General features: G+C 40.1%; 1 protein-coding gene across 1 annotated transcript in view; it reads left to right on the forward strand.

Annotated features, from left to right (window-relative positions):
• The window catches only part of CD96 (CD96 molecule), a 90,099-nt gene that overhangs the window by 55,459 nt on the left and 18,501 nt on the right, over window positions 1–16,139 (forward strand).

Below are 16,139 nucleotides of genomic sequence, written 5' to 3' on the forward strand. Positions count from 1 at the left end.
TGGCAAAGGAATGGCAGTGACTCCCAGAGGTTGGCATTGATGCAAACAAATCATAAATTCCCACGTCCGAGGTCTTGTGCTTAACAAAGAACCATGGTGACTTTCTCCAACACACACACACAAAGTTGAATTCTATATAGAGTGGATATATGGCTTTCATTTCTTATTTAATTAAAACTATCAATTTTAGCTGAAAATGGGACAAAATAAAAGCAGACTGTAGGAATGAGCAATTCCTTTAGCCAATAGCCCTTGCATATAGCCTGCAGTCACTGTCACAGGGAGAAGCTGCCCAGAAAATGAAGTAGGGAGCAGGCGAGGGATGCCCACTTTAGGTATAGATGATTTTTTTCTTGTTCTTACTGTTTCATAATTTTAATTTTTTTCTCTTCTCCCTCCTCCTCCTACTTTTTAATTTTTGAATCTTCTGTTTTCCACTTTCAGCTCATCATTCAGTAATAACTTGTAGTAGAGTCTTCATTCAGCACATATTATCATATTTAATCATACCTGAAATCTCTACAGTATCCTGTATAGTTATCCATTGATTCATGAAAAATTGCCTCAACACTTAGTAAATTATAAAACTTGTCACACATGGTTTTGGGAAGTCAAGAACCCAGAAGTCGTCAGGTGTGGTCGTGAACACCTGTAATGCCAGCGACTTGGGGGCTGAGGCAGGAGGAGTGCATGTTCAAAGCCAGCCTCAGCAACTTAGGCCCTAAGCAACTCAGCGAGACCCTGTCTCTAAATAATATATAAAAAAGGACTGAGAGTGTGGTTCAGTGGTTAAGCACATTTGGGTTTAATCCCCGATAGCAGAAAAGAAAAAAAAAAAAAAAAGAACCAAGGAGTAGCTTCAGCTAAATGAGACTAAATCAGGTTCCTTCCTGAGATGCCATTAAACTATTTGCTGGGGCATCAGTCATCTTAGGAACTGGCTGGTGCTAAAGCACTGCTTTTGCATGTTGTGTTCACCACAGGGGCCTCTCCCTAGGACTGCATCCAGTATGGCAGCTGGCTTCCCTAAGATCAAGTAATTCAAGAAACCCAGTGACTAAGTCAAAAGCTATGGTCCCTTTCTATGACTTTTGTCTTATTTTGTTCATTACAAGAAAATCACAAAGCCCAGCCTATACTCAGGAGAGATTTGGGTTCCCTGTCTTAAAGGAGTATTAAAGAATTTGAGAACAAATTAAATGGTGATTCTGTGTCATTTGAAATGTTTGCACATTAAATGCAATGCTGTTTGATTTTCACTGTTATCAACAATGGAGAAAGCAAGCATTCTTTACCAATTTTCAATTATGAACACCAAGACTCTGGGAGCTTATATGTTCAACACCTACTCGACAGAGTTAGTATTCACCAAGGTCTTCTGACTCTAAGATAGTCCTTATCACATTAGATACCACTTTTTTTCTCTGCCATCAGCCCAACACTTCATAAAGACAGGGACTATGTTTATTTTGTGTATTTGTTTGTAGTACAATGAAAGGTGGCATACCTTATAAAATTAAAACATCCATGCAGAGGTGCATGAAGTGTCACATTTTGCATTAGGAAAGGTCCTTATGGGTTTGTGTCAGAAAATGTTTCCTAAAAGAAATGAAGTAAACTGACCTTTGAAGTGTGTATTGTATTTACTTGACTTGATGGAGAGCTTGAAAGAACATTTAAACAGAGAAAATGAAGCTAGCACTTGTGCATTGGCAAAAACATTCATGGTCATTTGTGTAAATAGCAGTAGATAAGCTTGGGTCAAAGAGGTGAGATTGTGTATCAAGGAAGAAAGGATGAAGATTGGAAAATGCAGAATAAAGAGAACTTTGAACCTTAGTTAAGGATTCTGAATATTCTCCTTTAGGAAATGGGGTGGAAACTCATTAAACATTATTTTTAGAAAGCAATATGTGTTTTTTCATTACTGTGACCAAAAAGCTTGACATAAACAACTGAAAAAAGGAAAAGTTTGTCTTGGCTCACAGTTTCAGAGACTTCCATCCATGATTAGCACCTGCATCGCTTTGGGTGTGAGGTGAGGCAGAGCATCACAGCAGAAGGGTGCAGCAAGGGAAGCAGCTCAGACCGTGGCAGCCAATGTGAGAAACACACTCACTGCCTAAAGCCAAATAATGGGCTCAGGGACACAAGGTACAGTAAAAAGCAAAACCTTTTAATGACAGTATTGCAAGATTGGATGTCTGGAGGAGCCGGCACAATCCAGAGTAGTTACAATTGTTATGGGGCGCAACTTAACAGACCAATCACCACTGAGAAGTCTAAATTTGAGAGTCTTTATTAAGTCAGGCGGTGACTCACACAATGCCCCAAAAAAATGGCTATTGGGAGAACAACCCTGACCACAGGGTTGTAGGGGTTCTTATACCAAAAATCACATCGATCATAAGTGTCTGTTGCTATGATTTGAAATTACAAACTAACATCATGAGATCATCAACAGAGGGGGAAGTGGGTCACCTAGGTGCAAACTAAAGAATGGTTACGAACAACCACACAATTACCGTTTACATGGTACATTGGTTAGAGAAATAGGGATCAAAAGAGAGTAATTTTTTATTACATAAGGATTGTCATTTTGTATTATTAAACGTGTCACACTAAGTAACTGATGATGGGTACAGAGGCGGGGTGTTCCCACAGGAGAAACTTGTTTCCTACATAACATGGAGTCTCAGCAAAATGAAGTCTGTTTAGTCATTTCCCTTAGAGTCTGGCCTATAACATTCTCATGGAGCCAGATCTGTCAGCCCATCACACAATCAGTATTTCATTCCCTAGAGCATAAGGTCCCTTCCCTAGTTCTTCATTGGCTGAGTATGGGATGCACAATCTTCCCAAAAGTTGTCTAGGTTTTGCTATTTCTTGTTGGATTAGTTAAAGAAATAGGCCTAACTAAACTAAAGGTCCATGCCTCCCTTTGTTCTCTTGTGGTGGAAAGGCTTTTCTGGGGTTGAGTGCATTTTGCACTTACGAAGTTTATGTTATTAGGCCAGCCCCTTCTCCCTTTCCTCCCAGTTTTTCAATGGGACTGTGAATCCATCACACTCAGGTGTTAACTGCTGGTGATCATATTTGCTGGTGATCATATTTTCATATTAGAAAGTTTTAGTTGACTTTCTTATATCATCAGTAATTTTACATATAAGGCTAAATACTGTATTCTGAAAAAGGAGCACCAAACTTTCTAGTTATCACACCAGGAAGCAGATAAAGAAAGAGAGAAGAGGGGACCAGGGACAAGAAATACCCTTTCAGGGCATGCCTTCATGACCTATTTCCTCCAACCATGCTCCTCTCTCCCAGTAGTCCATTTAGTTGATTAATCCACTGATGAGGTGAGAGCCCTCATGATCCAATCACTTCTCCAAAACCCCACCAAGGAACATTGCTACATTGGAAGTCAAACCTTCAACACATGAACAATTGTAGGACACTCCAGATTCATAACATGATCTGATTCATTCACTGAATATTTATTGAGCACTTCCTATATATCAGGTAGTTTTCTAGGTGCTGGAGATACAGCAGTGAATAAAACACAAACACAAAAGACTGGCATTTACATTCTGCCAGCTGAATGCAGACGTGAATTTCGTCCTGTTGAATTTTCTATGAGTTTTGTCAGCATATGTTCAGTACTTATAGCAGACAAAACACCATTCTTACTTCTGGGAAGAAATTCAAAGCAAGAATAAGCACAGTTCTCCTTAAGGAGCTTACAATTTAATAAAGGTCCAGTATTAGAAAGGGAAGCACAAAATATAAATACATTGGTTAAAAAAATAAAACAAGGAAAAATGCTACCCAATCTACTATAACCCTAATATGAGGCAATTGGGAAGTTTCTGAAGAGTCAGACTTTTGGAAAGTATGATACCATCCCAATGGACCTGACAGTGTTTAGGATCAGCAGCTTTCAATTTTGCCCCTCCTCAGAGGAATTTTGGCAGTGTCAAGAGACATTTTTTGTTCTCATGAGGAGAGTGCAAAGTGTTACCAGCATCTATTGTGTAAAGGCCAAGGATTTGTTAAACATCATACAACACAGGACAGGACAGCCCTCATAACACAGTTATCTGGTCCAAAATGTCAGTAATGTCAAGGATGAGAAACCTATTCTACATCCAGGTTCAAGTGTAATTAAATCAGCTGTCTTTGACTTTATAAGATCAAATCTAAACCTCTGTCAAGGCGGTAGCAACAAATTATGTTTGGAACGAGTCTGCCTGATTTTTACATGTCAAGAAAACATGTTAAATTAGTCGCTGATTATATCTAAATAAAACTTATCTTCTTGGAATAATCACTGAATTCTTTTGAAAAATCCATATTTAATCTTGGCAACCTGGAGGGTAATGTAAAATCACATGATGGCTTGATGACTCGCTGCCTGTGAAGCTGGTAGGAGTCATCTTTGCATGTTCTTTTAAGAAAAGAAGCAAGATGGAGCATGTTGTGGAAAATCAACTTCAAAAGGCAACAGATTCACTTTAAATTCTGAGATGCAATGAACTATACAATTCAGTCATAATTACTAAGCTATGTGTCTGGCTGCAAGCATATAATTCTTATTCTTTTTCACTCAGTGAATGGATTTTTTTAAAACAAATATAGAAGGTCATGGAAGCAATATTCTTTAACTATAGGAGGAGAACTTTTATAACTCATAACAAACTGTAAGAATTACCTGGGGAAACCTAGCTCAATTCAACCAGAGCTAATTAGTGTTTGCTGAATCCCAGCCACATTCTCAGCTCTGTTCTAGGAAAAGATAAGAGACTGACAAGCTCAGTGGTGAGTGAGACAAGCCCACACGGAGCAATCTAAAATACCAGGCAAATGCAGGGTGGGGCAATAGTGCTTTCCTTGCCCAGAGGAGATAGCCTTGTGCCTTTCAATATACTGGCTATGAATTGGCTACAAGTAATCTTACCTAAGACCACAGGACACACAAATGCCAATTATGATGTGGGCAATCGTTCAAAACATTTATTCATCTGATAAATAGATATGAGTGCCTACAACACACCAGGGATTCTTGAGATGCTGGATTATAGCAGTAAACAAGACAGGCAAGTCCCTTATTGCACACAGCTTACAATCCCACGTGACTCTCGCCTGACTTTCCATTTCTCTGCCCAGAAAGTCACAGATCCTTTGGCTCTGTATACAATTTTTATGTCTGTACATAGCCCAATGAATGATACTGATTTGGATACTAAAGCTGTTTTATTCAGTAACTTATCTGGTCCTCACAGTATCCTTGATCCCCAGAATGAGGGTTGGGGTTATGGGGGCATCAGAGTTACAGCAGGGGAGGGTAATCAGGGAAGTCTGCATTGGGGGTCTGGAAGAAAATATGGATTCTGATGGAATAAAGACAGCAAATTATCATCTTAAGCAAAAACAAAATCAAAGGAATGTAAGACCTGAGAAGACTAGAAGAAGGTATGCTCATGGTACTTGGGCAGAGGTCTGTAAGGTGGACTAGGTGAGGTGGAGCCAGGTGAAGGTGAGCTTAGTAGCCTATGGATTTGGGCTGTGATCTGAACATGACATAACTCTTTTTAGTATGAGTGTAAAAGGAAAACAGAAGGTGTGTCTATGATAATAGTGTAAGAGCAGGGAGCAAGAAGGCCAAATGATCCTTATCAAAATCAACTTAAATTGATGATAGTCTGAGCTAGAATGGGCATATACAGAAATGGAAAATACTTCCACAGAAGACTGAACAGGGTTGTTTGCCTAAATATGGCAAAAAATTAAAAGGGTTTTAGAATACTATCATACAATTGCCTTCTAGTTTTTTCTTAGAAATTTTCTTAAAAATCTTACCCACTGCCATGAGTATGTTACATTGCTAAGCAATAACATTAATATTTGCTGAAGTGCTCCATTATGCCTGGAATTGTTCTAAACTAATAAATATATTGTCTCATTTAAGCCTCCCCAAAACACAACTATTATCCCAACCTTACAAATGAGGTCAAATAAATTACCCAAAGATTTCCCCATTGGGAGTGAGGTACCTCTGGGAGAAGCTATCAGGTGATCACTTTTTCAATTTATTCAATAATTACTGAGTATCTGCAAATGTAACACATCTTGCTCACTGTCATTTCCATCCATGGGAGTCTTAAAACCCCTTTTAGGCCAGTAATCTAGCAATATATGCTCCTCTTACCTATTTGGTCAGATATATCCTGTCCAATCAGCTTTTCTCATGTGAATGGTCTTGTGCTGAGATTAGAACTCATATCACATGTCTCCTTCACCCTGGTCTGTGGCTAGCATCCAACTCATCCTGACCACCACAATTGATGGGGATGATTTGAATCTGCTTCGATGTAGTTATTGGACTATATCTCTAAGTGCAATTCTCTAGTTAACTCCATCACTGTTTGTAAAGGCCCTTTGGGCAGCAAGGGAACCACATGTATCATGGAGACAAGATAGGAGGTCTGAGGCTATGTGATGCTGATCAATGCTGCAGTGATAGATTGGAAGGCCAAGTAAAGACACTATTTGAAAAACATTAAATTTCCAGATTTGGTTTTTCATAGTAATCTGACAAAGCCTTAGATAATAGGGACTAACTAGTCAGATCACTTAAATTGTACTTATAAATCACTTTTATCTTTGTATTTGGTTGATTACATAAGCTGGACTAGAGAGCAAAACTAATTTTATTTTTCTCCATCATTCCCTGTCCTCATGAGTGCTATTAAATAATTGGGGGGGGGGGGGCTCTGAAAGAAATCTCCTATATTACTTGGCTTTTTTGGTGATTTTTGTATAATAAATGTCGTCTGGTCCATTTCAGTCACAAGAACAGACTTATGTCAATAATTAAAAAGTCTCATCAAATGCAATGTTAAAACTTGCAAAAGTTAATTCAGACCAGAACGTCTCTCCTCTCCCTACTCCCAAGTGTGGGTGTGCCTCAGCTTCAGAAGACTGGCATGCACCAGATTGTGTGTTTTCTGTCTGTGCAAGATGGGGAGAGAGGAGACATCTTGGTGATTCCCTGGCCTGGCTCCAGTCTCTCCTCCACTCTTGGTTACTGACTAGGGCCACTTTGGGGGTGGGGACCAGATGGGATGGGGAGAAGAGCAGAGAAGTGAGAAAAGACCCCCTTGACAGGCTGGCTATAATCAGAAGTAGGTGACTGAATGAAAATGGCCATCTTCACAGTCACGGACACTTTGGCAGATTTCTCAGAAATCCCTGTCTCTGTTGTAATGGCTATTTCTTCTTGGAGCAGGCTGCACCTTTCTTCCAGTCTTCTGCTTCTCTTTCCTGCAAACTCTGAACTCCCTACTGCCCCCTGCAGTTCCTCTTGGAAGTTTCTTTGTTCCTGTAGGTGTTCTTCCTGCAGGAGATTCTTTTCAGGGCATCCTAGAGTGTCTGGGAAAATATACATCTTTTCCTCCTTTTGGGAGAAGTGCTGCTCTTCACCAGGGTGGCCCTGTCCCTTCTCTTTGCCCTTCAGAGCTGCCATAACATAACATAACCTCTGCTTTCTGAGTCAGGCACCATTCCCCATTGTTCAAAAATCCGAAACACACAGGCCAAGTGCTCCTACTGATTCTTTTGAAATTGCATTCTACTTGGTCATGAGTGAGGGAGCAGATTCTTCTTCTCCTCTATGGTGGAAGCCAGATGGAAAGGATCCTGATAACACTCTCCAAAAAAATCCTCACCCAGGCTGTTTCCACACCTTATGCAGCTTTGAGGTTGATAGAGGACCAGAGTTGAGAGAAGGCACTGCAACCTGCCTCACACGTAGGTGGCTAGAACTCTGCTTTCAATGTGGAGCTGAGCTTGCCCTGTTCTGTGGTTCTTAACCCTTGAGAACACATCTGAAATGAAGGTACAAGGAATTCCATTTGAAAATTCTGTTCAGCATTATCCCTTAAAATGCACAATTAAAAGAAATTTAGTAAAAAGGAAGCAGACATGGTGTGGCGGTGGTTTCCCCTGGGCTTACTTTGCTGCAGCCTAATCAGCCTTCTTGTTATTCCTCCAACACGCCAGGTTGCTCCCATCGTGGGGTCTTTTCACTTGTCCCTAAACCTAGAAAAGTCTTCCTCAAAAGTTTTGTTCAAATGTCACCTTCTTAGTGAGGCTCTCCTTGGCCATTTCATTTAAAATTGCATCCACCCCCTAGTCTCCCTTTCCCTGTACCTATCTGTAATTTTCTCCATAGCATCTTTTAACATTCTTTATAATTTACTTGTTAAATAACTTTATAATTACTTGTTTTGTTCCTCCCATGAGAAGAAGGTAAATCCAATGAGAGCAATATTGTCGTTGTTGTTCCTCTGATTTGACTACTGACCTAGAACAGTGATAACACTTGGTTATTGATAAATATCGATAACTCAATAAATGTATTTTGAATGAAGGATTTCTTTAAGTTATAAGGAGGAAGATGTTCACAAAGGAAGGATATGGGAAAAGGGAAGGAAGCCCCACTAAGAAAACGGCCTGCGCGGGCTAGGCTGTGGTTCCGACCATGCCTGCTGTGGCAAGGTCGGCTCTGCGTTTTAATGTTACCACAGTGGAATGAATATCGTCTTTAGAGTCAGTGCTATCTCTGCCTCCTACTAACTCTGCCCCCTGGGGCCATTTCACCTCTCTACTTCTGCTTCTTAATTTTAAAAAATGGAAGTGATATTATCTAGTTCACATAATGAAAATGCAGAATGCACAACCACGAGTCACAGACCCACTGGGTCCAGTCTGAGAAGGAATGCCACTATCTAAAGAAGAATCTGGCAAGCAAAATTAATCTCAAAGCAAATCAAAACCTTGGGGGGGACAATGACCAAAGCAAATGTTTTAAACATTCATCTTTATGCTCCACTTATCCCTTATACTAACTGCTCACCTATCACTTATTTGGCACAAAATAGTTTCACACTAAATCATCCTTAAAATCAAAGTTACTTGGAAAACATTTCTGAACTTCCCAGAAGTTAGTCAGCCATGAGATCTTCAGCATTTCCTTAACTTTCCCTAGTCTAGTATTAGGTGGTTGATTACTGGGAAGATGGAGGGAGTTGCCTTAACTTTCCCTAGTCCAGTATTAAGTGGTTGATTACTGGGAAGATGGAGGGAGGGAAATGGGTCAAGAAGCTCCACTCTGCTTGAGACATGGTGGGGTACCATCCAGAACTGGCTCCTGGAGAACATGCTCCTGTCTTCTCCATTCAACTCAGAATGAGGGGTACTATCTTCTGACTTAATTGAATCTCTAGTGACAATGTGAAGAAAAGGTTTTTAATTTTAGTGAGAAGTGTTTCAAAGGGTTAAAATAGAAACAGACTAAGAAGGTTTCAAACCTCATATACCCTCATGGCAGTTTCTGAACTCGTATAAACAAGACATTTTATATGAAGCAGTGTTTATTTCTAAACCCCTTCTTTCCAGGAAACAAGGGTCATTATGGTGTATGTCTGGTTACTTGCTAGATTTAACTACAATAAACATTCACAATGAAGAAGAAATAAACAACCAGAAAATAAAGCAAGCAACTTGCTGTCACTGGGTTTGGTGTATTTTTTGCCCACATAGTATATCATAATGTAGAATCTACTGAATATTGAAGAGGCTTTCCTTTATTGTGAAGTACAAACTCAGCCTTGAATCAGAACAAACACAAAGCAAGCCGTCTCATTCGCATGCTGAGGAATACGACCAATATGAAACTTGCAAAAATTTAGCTAAGAGGAATGCAAATAAAATTATTTTAAAATGCTCCACTTAATAATAAGACATGGTCAGATAGTCTTCTATAGCTACAGTTTTATGAATTTTTTTTTTTTTTTTTTTTTTTTTTTTTTTTAACAAACTAAACCAAACCGAAAACCCTAAGAAATAAGTATAGTTGCTGTCACCAGTGTGCCATGGTGCTCTCTTGCTCTCCTATTGCTGTAGATGTTGAAGACGGGCAGAGTGACAGGTATCACCCTACAGTCTCACAACCAGTTCAGTTCAATGCACAGAAAAAAAAAAAAAAAAAAAACACTCCTGGGGGCTTGTAGAGGTCCATCCCTGGAAGGGACAGGTGCCGGACAGTACTAATACTAACCCACAGTGTGTGAGAACTGCAGGGCCTTGACACTTACTATGTCCTCTTCCTGAGTGCTTCCACCACCCCTTGCCTGGCCCCATTCTCCCACTGCATTCCTCAGGGACTCACTTGTTCTCATGTGAGAATTGGTTTACTTGATTCTCTAATTGATGTCCATCTCCTCCATGAACTTAAACTACAGGGGAGCAATATCCACAGTGCCAAGCCTAATGCCTGGAAGATACTGGCTCCCAAGTGTTGGTTGAACAAATAGATGAATGTAGGCAGGGAGTAGCAAGAGATGACCATGTGTAAATCAGTAGAGGTCTGGTCACAGATTGTGAAGGGACCTTAACCTTGGACCATGATGGGAAAAGTGGCAGGAAGGGGAATGGACTTAATCTATCAGGAAACCAGAGAGTTTTTCCTCAATGAATTTCTACATGATGAATGGGGACTCCTAGTAACCTTTGCAAGTTGATACAGATCCTCAGGCCAAGGCTTAGAAAACATTCAGCAGAAGACCAATAAGACTGAACTACACTATGCTCCTTGGGAATAGTGATTAGGTATCATTGATCCTTTTGTTCTCAGCCCTCAACAACTTCCACATCCTTACCTGTCAGGGTACAGAGGTCAAAGTCTGGTACTGACACAGGAACACAGGCGGTGCGCGTGCCTGAGCTTTGGCCTCCACATGGTCCTCCCCAGCATGGTGCCCAAACAACCCATTAGACGAAATAATCAAGCTATTGAACCCACCCCACCCTGCACAGTAAACCTCAGGGAAGATTTAGGTCACATTGTTCTCTGACCGCCAGAAGAGAACATTGAGTCATTTTGAATAAATGAAGTTCCCAGTCCAAAGTCCTCAGGATTCCAGTGATTCCTGCCAGAGGTAAATCACATGGCACTAGCCAATGCCAGCACCCAGTGTGGGCAACAGGAAAATGTCACTGATAGTGGGTAAGAGATACAGTCTCAAATTATAGTCACATATTAGACCGTGATTTCTAGGAATGGCAGTGTAGTTCACAAACAATTGCAAAACTCTCTACTGTTTGTTTCCTCATTCTTTATCTTCCTTATGACCATTGTGATTGCATCACCACTGATAAAACCAGGCCTTTGCATTCACTAAGGCTCTCAGTAAAGACTTTTGGAGATCAGTACTGGGTGGGGCGCAGCAAGAGAAAAGAACTATATTTTTCTATAGGGAGGAAGAAAGAACTATATTTGTCTATTAGTTAGAAAGAGCACATCATACTATGTGAAGATTATTTATGGCTAGTCCTTCTTTGTCTTCCGTGTATTTTTAAACCTTATCCCAAAAGGGATGTAGGATGTCTTTAAATATATATAACAATACAAAATTTTAAAAAGAAGTAACTAGAGAACTTGCTGCAGAAAGGAACAAATATGAAACCATCTCAATGAGAGAAATAAAATTCAAATTCATTCTGTATTTCCTAAGTTTATAGCAAGTCAGACTTCCGTAAGCACAGCTGCTCTTAAGTCTGACACTACCTAGACCTTCCTCTAGAGGGTGTGGCTGAGCACAGCAATGCCCACCTCTCTCAGCATCTGGGCCATTGAAGGTTACTCTGTGTGGACCATGAAAAAATGTCACTGCTCTTTGCTGTAAAAGCAATTCTGTAGTGACTAGAAAGGTGTTTCCAATGCTCAGTTCAAGGCAAACTGGGCTTCATCTACAAATACATTACATAGCCTTTAGGTTGGCAGTCTTGTTTATGTATTCTAGCAATAGAGCTTTTGATGAGTGGTAGAAGCTTGTGACCTAAAAGTTACAATTACTGAAGAGGAATCTGCTCCTGGGGGCTCAGTGAGGTGAAAGAGGAGGACTGTAGTTGATTCTGCCAGCAAGAAGCTACTACCCCATCCTAAAGCTAATGCCTCAGCAAATTGTCACTCTCTTCACTCCCAGCAACTAGCCCTTTTCTGGCACAGCCTTTGAAATGAAGCTGTTGACGTGGGACAGCCTAAGCAAGGAGGCATTCAGTACCTTAAGACAACCTTCTCATGGAAAGACAGAGGGAAATGGACAATTGATGAACAAGTTCAGGAGATTTTAGTTGTTAGGATATACTGCTATCCTAATGCTGGTTCTACACCTGAGATAAACTGCAGATGATCTGCTTCTAAGATACACCTTTCCACATTTGTCTCCTTCCAGGTGCTCTTCTAAGTACTTTATAAGTATGATTCTTTTAATCATCACCATCACCCTACTAGTAAAGTGCTATTTCACAAGTGAGGAATTTGAGGAAGAGAAAAAGGTTAATAACTTTCCCACAATCATACTTCTAATTAACATTCAACTCACAAGCCAGGATTCAAACCAGGGAGTCTGGTTGGAATCCATGCTTTGAATGACTAAGCTACACTGCTTACACAAATGTTCAAGTGGTTTGCATATCTGTCTCTTAGGCTCTGTGAAGGTTGATGGGTCTAATACAATGATTACTAGCAGCCAAGAGCTATCTGAAAATCTCTTCTTGGCAGTACTTGACTCCACAGACCCAACTTCTAGCATCAGAGTTCACTGAAAAATATTTGTTAAATTGGACTGGCTTGTTCTGCATTTGGAAACCCTCAGTCACCTTGGCTTCTGTAAACTACCTATCTCTAGCTTTCTTCCAGCATCTCTGGCTCCCCCTACAAACATACTCCTTTCCTTCTGACAATCTCTTATATGTCTCTCTAGACATGTCTCTCTAGACCATCCTCCCTAGTGCTCAGCTACATCAGTTATGGTCTACACGCTGATGTTTTACAAATTTGGATTTGCATTTTTAACTCCTACGATTCTAGCTCACATGGTCAAACTTCTGCTAGAATGGAATGTTTCATATGCTCTCAAAATCAATCTATCCAAAACTGAATTCACCTGTGTGCCCTCTGGCAAATTCCAAAGCTGTCTCTCCTCTGCTTATTTTTTTCAGCTAATGAAACCATGATCTGAAATGCTATCCAAGCCAGGAAACTGAGATTCATTTTCACTTATCTCACCCTATTTCCTTTACCCAATCATTCAGAAAGCCCTGTTGAGGCTATGTTTTATTTATTATTTATTAATTAATTAATTTATTCATTTATTTATTCATATTTTGGTTTCAGGGATCAAACTCAGGGGCACTTACCCACTGAACCACATCCCAACCCTTTGCAATTCTTTATTTAATTTTAGTTCAGGGTCTTGCTGAGTTGCTTAGGCCTCACTAAGTTGCTAAGGCAGGTTTTGAACTTGGGATCCTGCTGCCTACCCTCACAAGCTGCTGGGATTACAGGTGTACACCACCGCGCCCAGCAAATCTGCATTTTAAATGCCCCTTAAACCTGGCCTGTCTTCATCCCTATGGCCTTCAATGGGGTCCAGGCCACCTTGACTCACCCTCAGATTACATCTTGTGAGGACCAGCTGAATACCATGTCCTGTATCAGAATGAGGAGTAGAGCTGCTTCCTCCTTCTCATCCTCACTCATCCTTTACTTCATAGAGAGTAGCTCCAACATTTTGCGTGACTTCAGTATTTTTTCACCTCTCTTATTCCCACTGTTAATCTTGTTTCTTGTGTCCTCTCCTTGCTGATGCTCTCCCTTTCCCTCACTTCCAGCTTCCATCAGGCCTGGGTGATACATCACCTCCTCCAGAAAGCCCTCCCTTGAGCTCCACATCCCTGTTATGTTCCCCTTCTCCGTATTCCCACAATGCAATGAATTTCTGTACCACAGCACTTATGGCCTTGTACTGCAGTTGTTTCCACCATCAGTTAAGAAAAGGGAAACCAACTACAGTGCCAGTTTGCTTTGTTCATTTACCCTAGTATGAGTTCATTTATCCTTAGGGCAGTAGCCAATGAGGGACCAAGCAGCGGCTAGGTGCTCCGTTCCACAATCATTCAAGAACCCGGGCTGCTGATAGCTCTGTGATCCTTAACTTGTAACTCCTCAGTTACCTTTATAAAATCTGCATAATACACAAGGAAAGATCAAGAAGGATCATTTGGCCAGGTATGGTGGTGCATGCCTGTAATCCCAGTGGCTCGAAATGCTAAGGCGGGAGGATTGCAAGTTCAAAGTCAACCTCGGCAAAAGTGAGGTGCTTAGCAATTCAGTGAGACCCTGCCTCTAAATAAAACACAAAATAGGACTGGGGATATGGTCTAGTACCCCTGAGTTCAATCCCTGGTACCAAACAAGCAAACAAACAAACAAAAACAAAAGCGATCATTTGCAGATTTCATGGGCCAGGTCTTGAAATGATAGGCATCACCCCCATCACATTCCATTGATTAGGACTCAGTTCAAGGCAATATTTAAGGGCCTGGTAGGCTAGGAAACAGTTTCTCTGCAGCAGGAGGAGGAATAGGTTTGGCGTTCAGCCAGTGGTCTGCCACTTTGACCTTTATTCTCACTAAACTATAAACTCCATGAGGTTGGGTGAAGTTTCTCTTGCTCTTCACTTTATCCCCAGTGCTGGTACAAAATTCTGCATTCAGCAAGTATTTGCTGGATAAATGAAGTTATGCATTTCTTGCCTTAAATTTTTTTTTTTTTTTTTCCGGATCCTTATGTTGCCTGCCCATTTACATTCCCACACAGCATCTCCTGAGGCAGTCCCTAACACATCTCATGTTTGACTGTCTTCCTGAAGCCATGGTGCAGTAAGTTTCTCTTTGAAGTTCATTGGCAGGCTGCATCACAGAAGTAACTATCATGATCATCTCTGGTTATGAACTACTTGTAGATGCAAATACTGCAAGGTAAATTTATTTATTTACTATAGACATATTGTTTCCAGAGGTTTCATTACCCATGTTCTCATAAAGCATGTACTTACCCCCAACTGAGGAACTTGAGAAGCTGGAATGCAACACTATAAAGGGATAGTTATGAATATTATACATATTATGTAGCATTTTTATAAGGACACAGAAAAATTTTAAAATTACAATAGATAGAATGGTAGTTTCTTCTGAAAAATTTACTTACTTTATGATGTCCATCAATTATATAACATATACTTTTATTCTTAGCATTTTCTACTAGAAAGTTCAGACCAAATGTGGGACTACATCAACCAAAAGGAAGGACATCAAGAATTGCAATTTAGCTAGGTGGGTGGTGGCACATACCTCTAATCCCAGCAACTCAGGAGGCTGAAGTGGGAGGATTGCAAGTTTGAGGTCCAACTCCACAACTTAGTGAGACCCTCGGCAAATTAGCAAGACCCCATCTCAAAATAAAAAATGTAAAGGGCAGGGGATGTAGCTCAATGGTAGAGCACCCTTGGACTCAATCCCTGGTCATAATCTCCCTCCCTCCTCCAAAAAATAAAGAATCACATTTTGGATACTATCCACACTCAGGTTTCCGCAGACTCAACATATTTTTCTAATGATAGTTCTGTTGTCTTTCCTTTTTAGTCATTGTTTTTGTCTGTTTATAAAGCATATTTAAGTAAACCACCTTAAATATGTTTTGGAACAAAAGAGAAATACACATATATAAGACATTTAAAAATTTGTCTTTCAAGCAGACATAAATATGAGTTCAATAGCAAGCGGTTGGGTATTTTTCTTTCTCTTTAATCTACCTTGCTTCTTCATCTCTAGAGATATTTTAAAGTAAATAGGAACCATTCTCATTTCTCTGGGAAGACAAGAAAGAAGACAATAAAAAATGATGGATTTTAAAGATGGAGGTGAATTTGAAAACCAAAAATGGAAGTAAATATGAAACGATATTTAGTATGTGAAAATATTATGTATTATTATGAAAATTCACTGTAAAGAAAGTTTCATGAGGACAGGAACCATAGTTTCATTTTTTATTGCCAGATCCCCAGCATATTGAGTAGTCTGGCACACAGTGGCTACTGAAGCAATATATTTTGGAAGTATAAACATAATACATTTGTGCTTAGGATAACTGGGTTAATAGCAAAGAAATGATGTTGAATAGTGATCCTATAACCACAAGCACACACTCTTTTGCATTCAGTTTCATTATTTAT

The sequence above is a fragment of the Sciurus vulgaris genome (genome assembly GCF_902686455.1).
Source record: "Sciurus vulgaris genome assembly, chromosome: 10".
Lineage (NCBI taxonomy): Eukaryota > Metazoa > Chordata > Mammalia > Rodentia > Sciuridae > Sciurus > Sciurus vulgaris.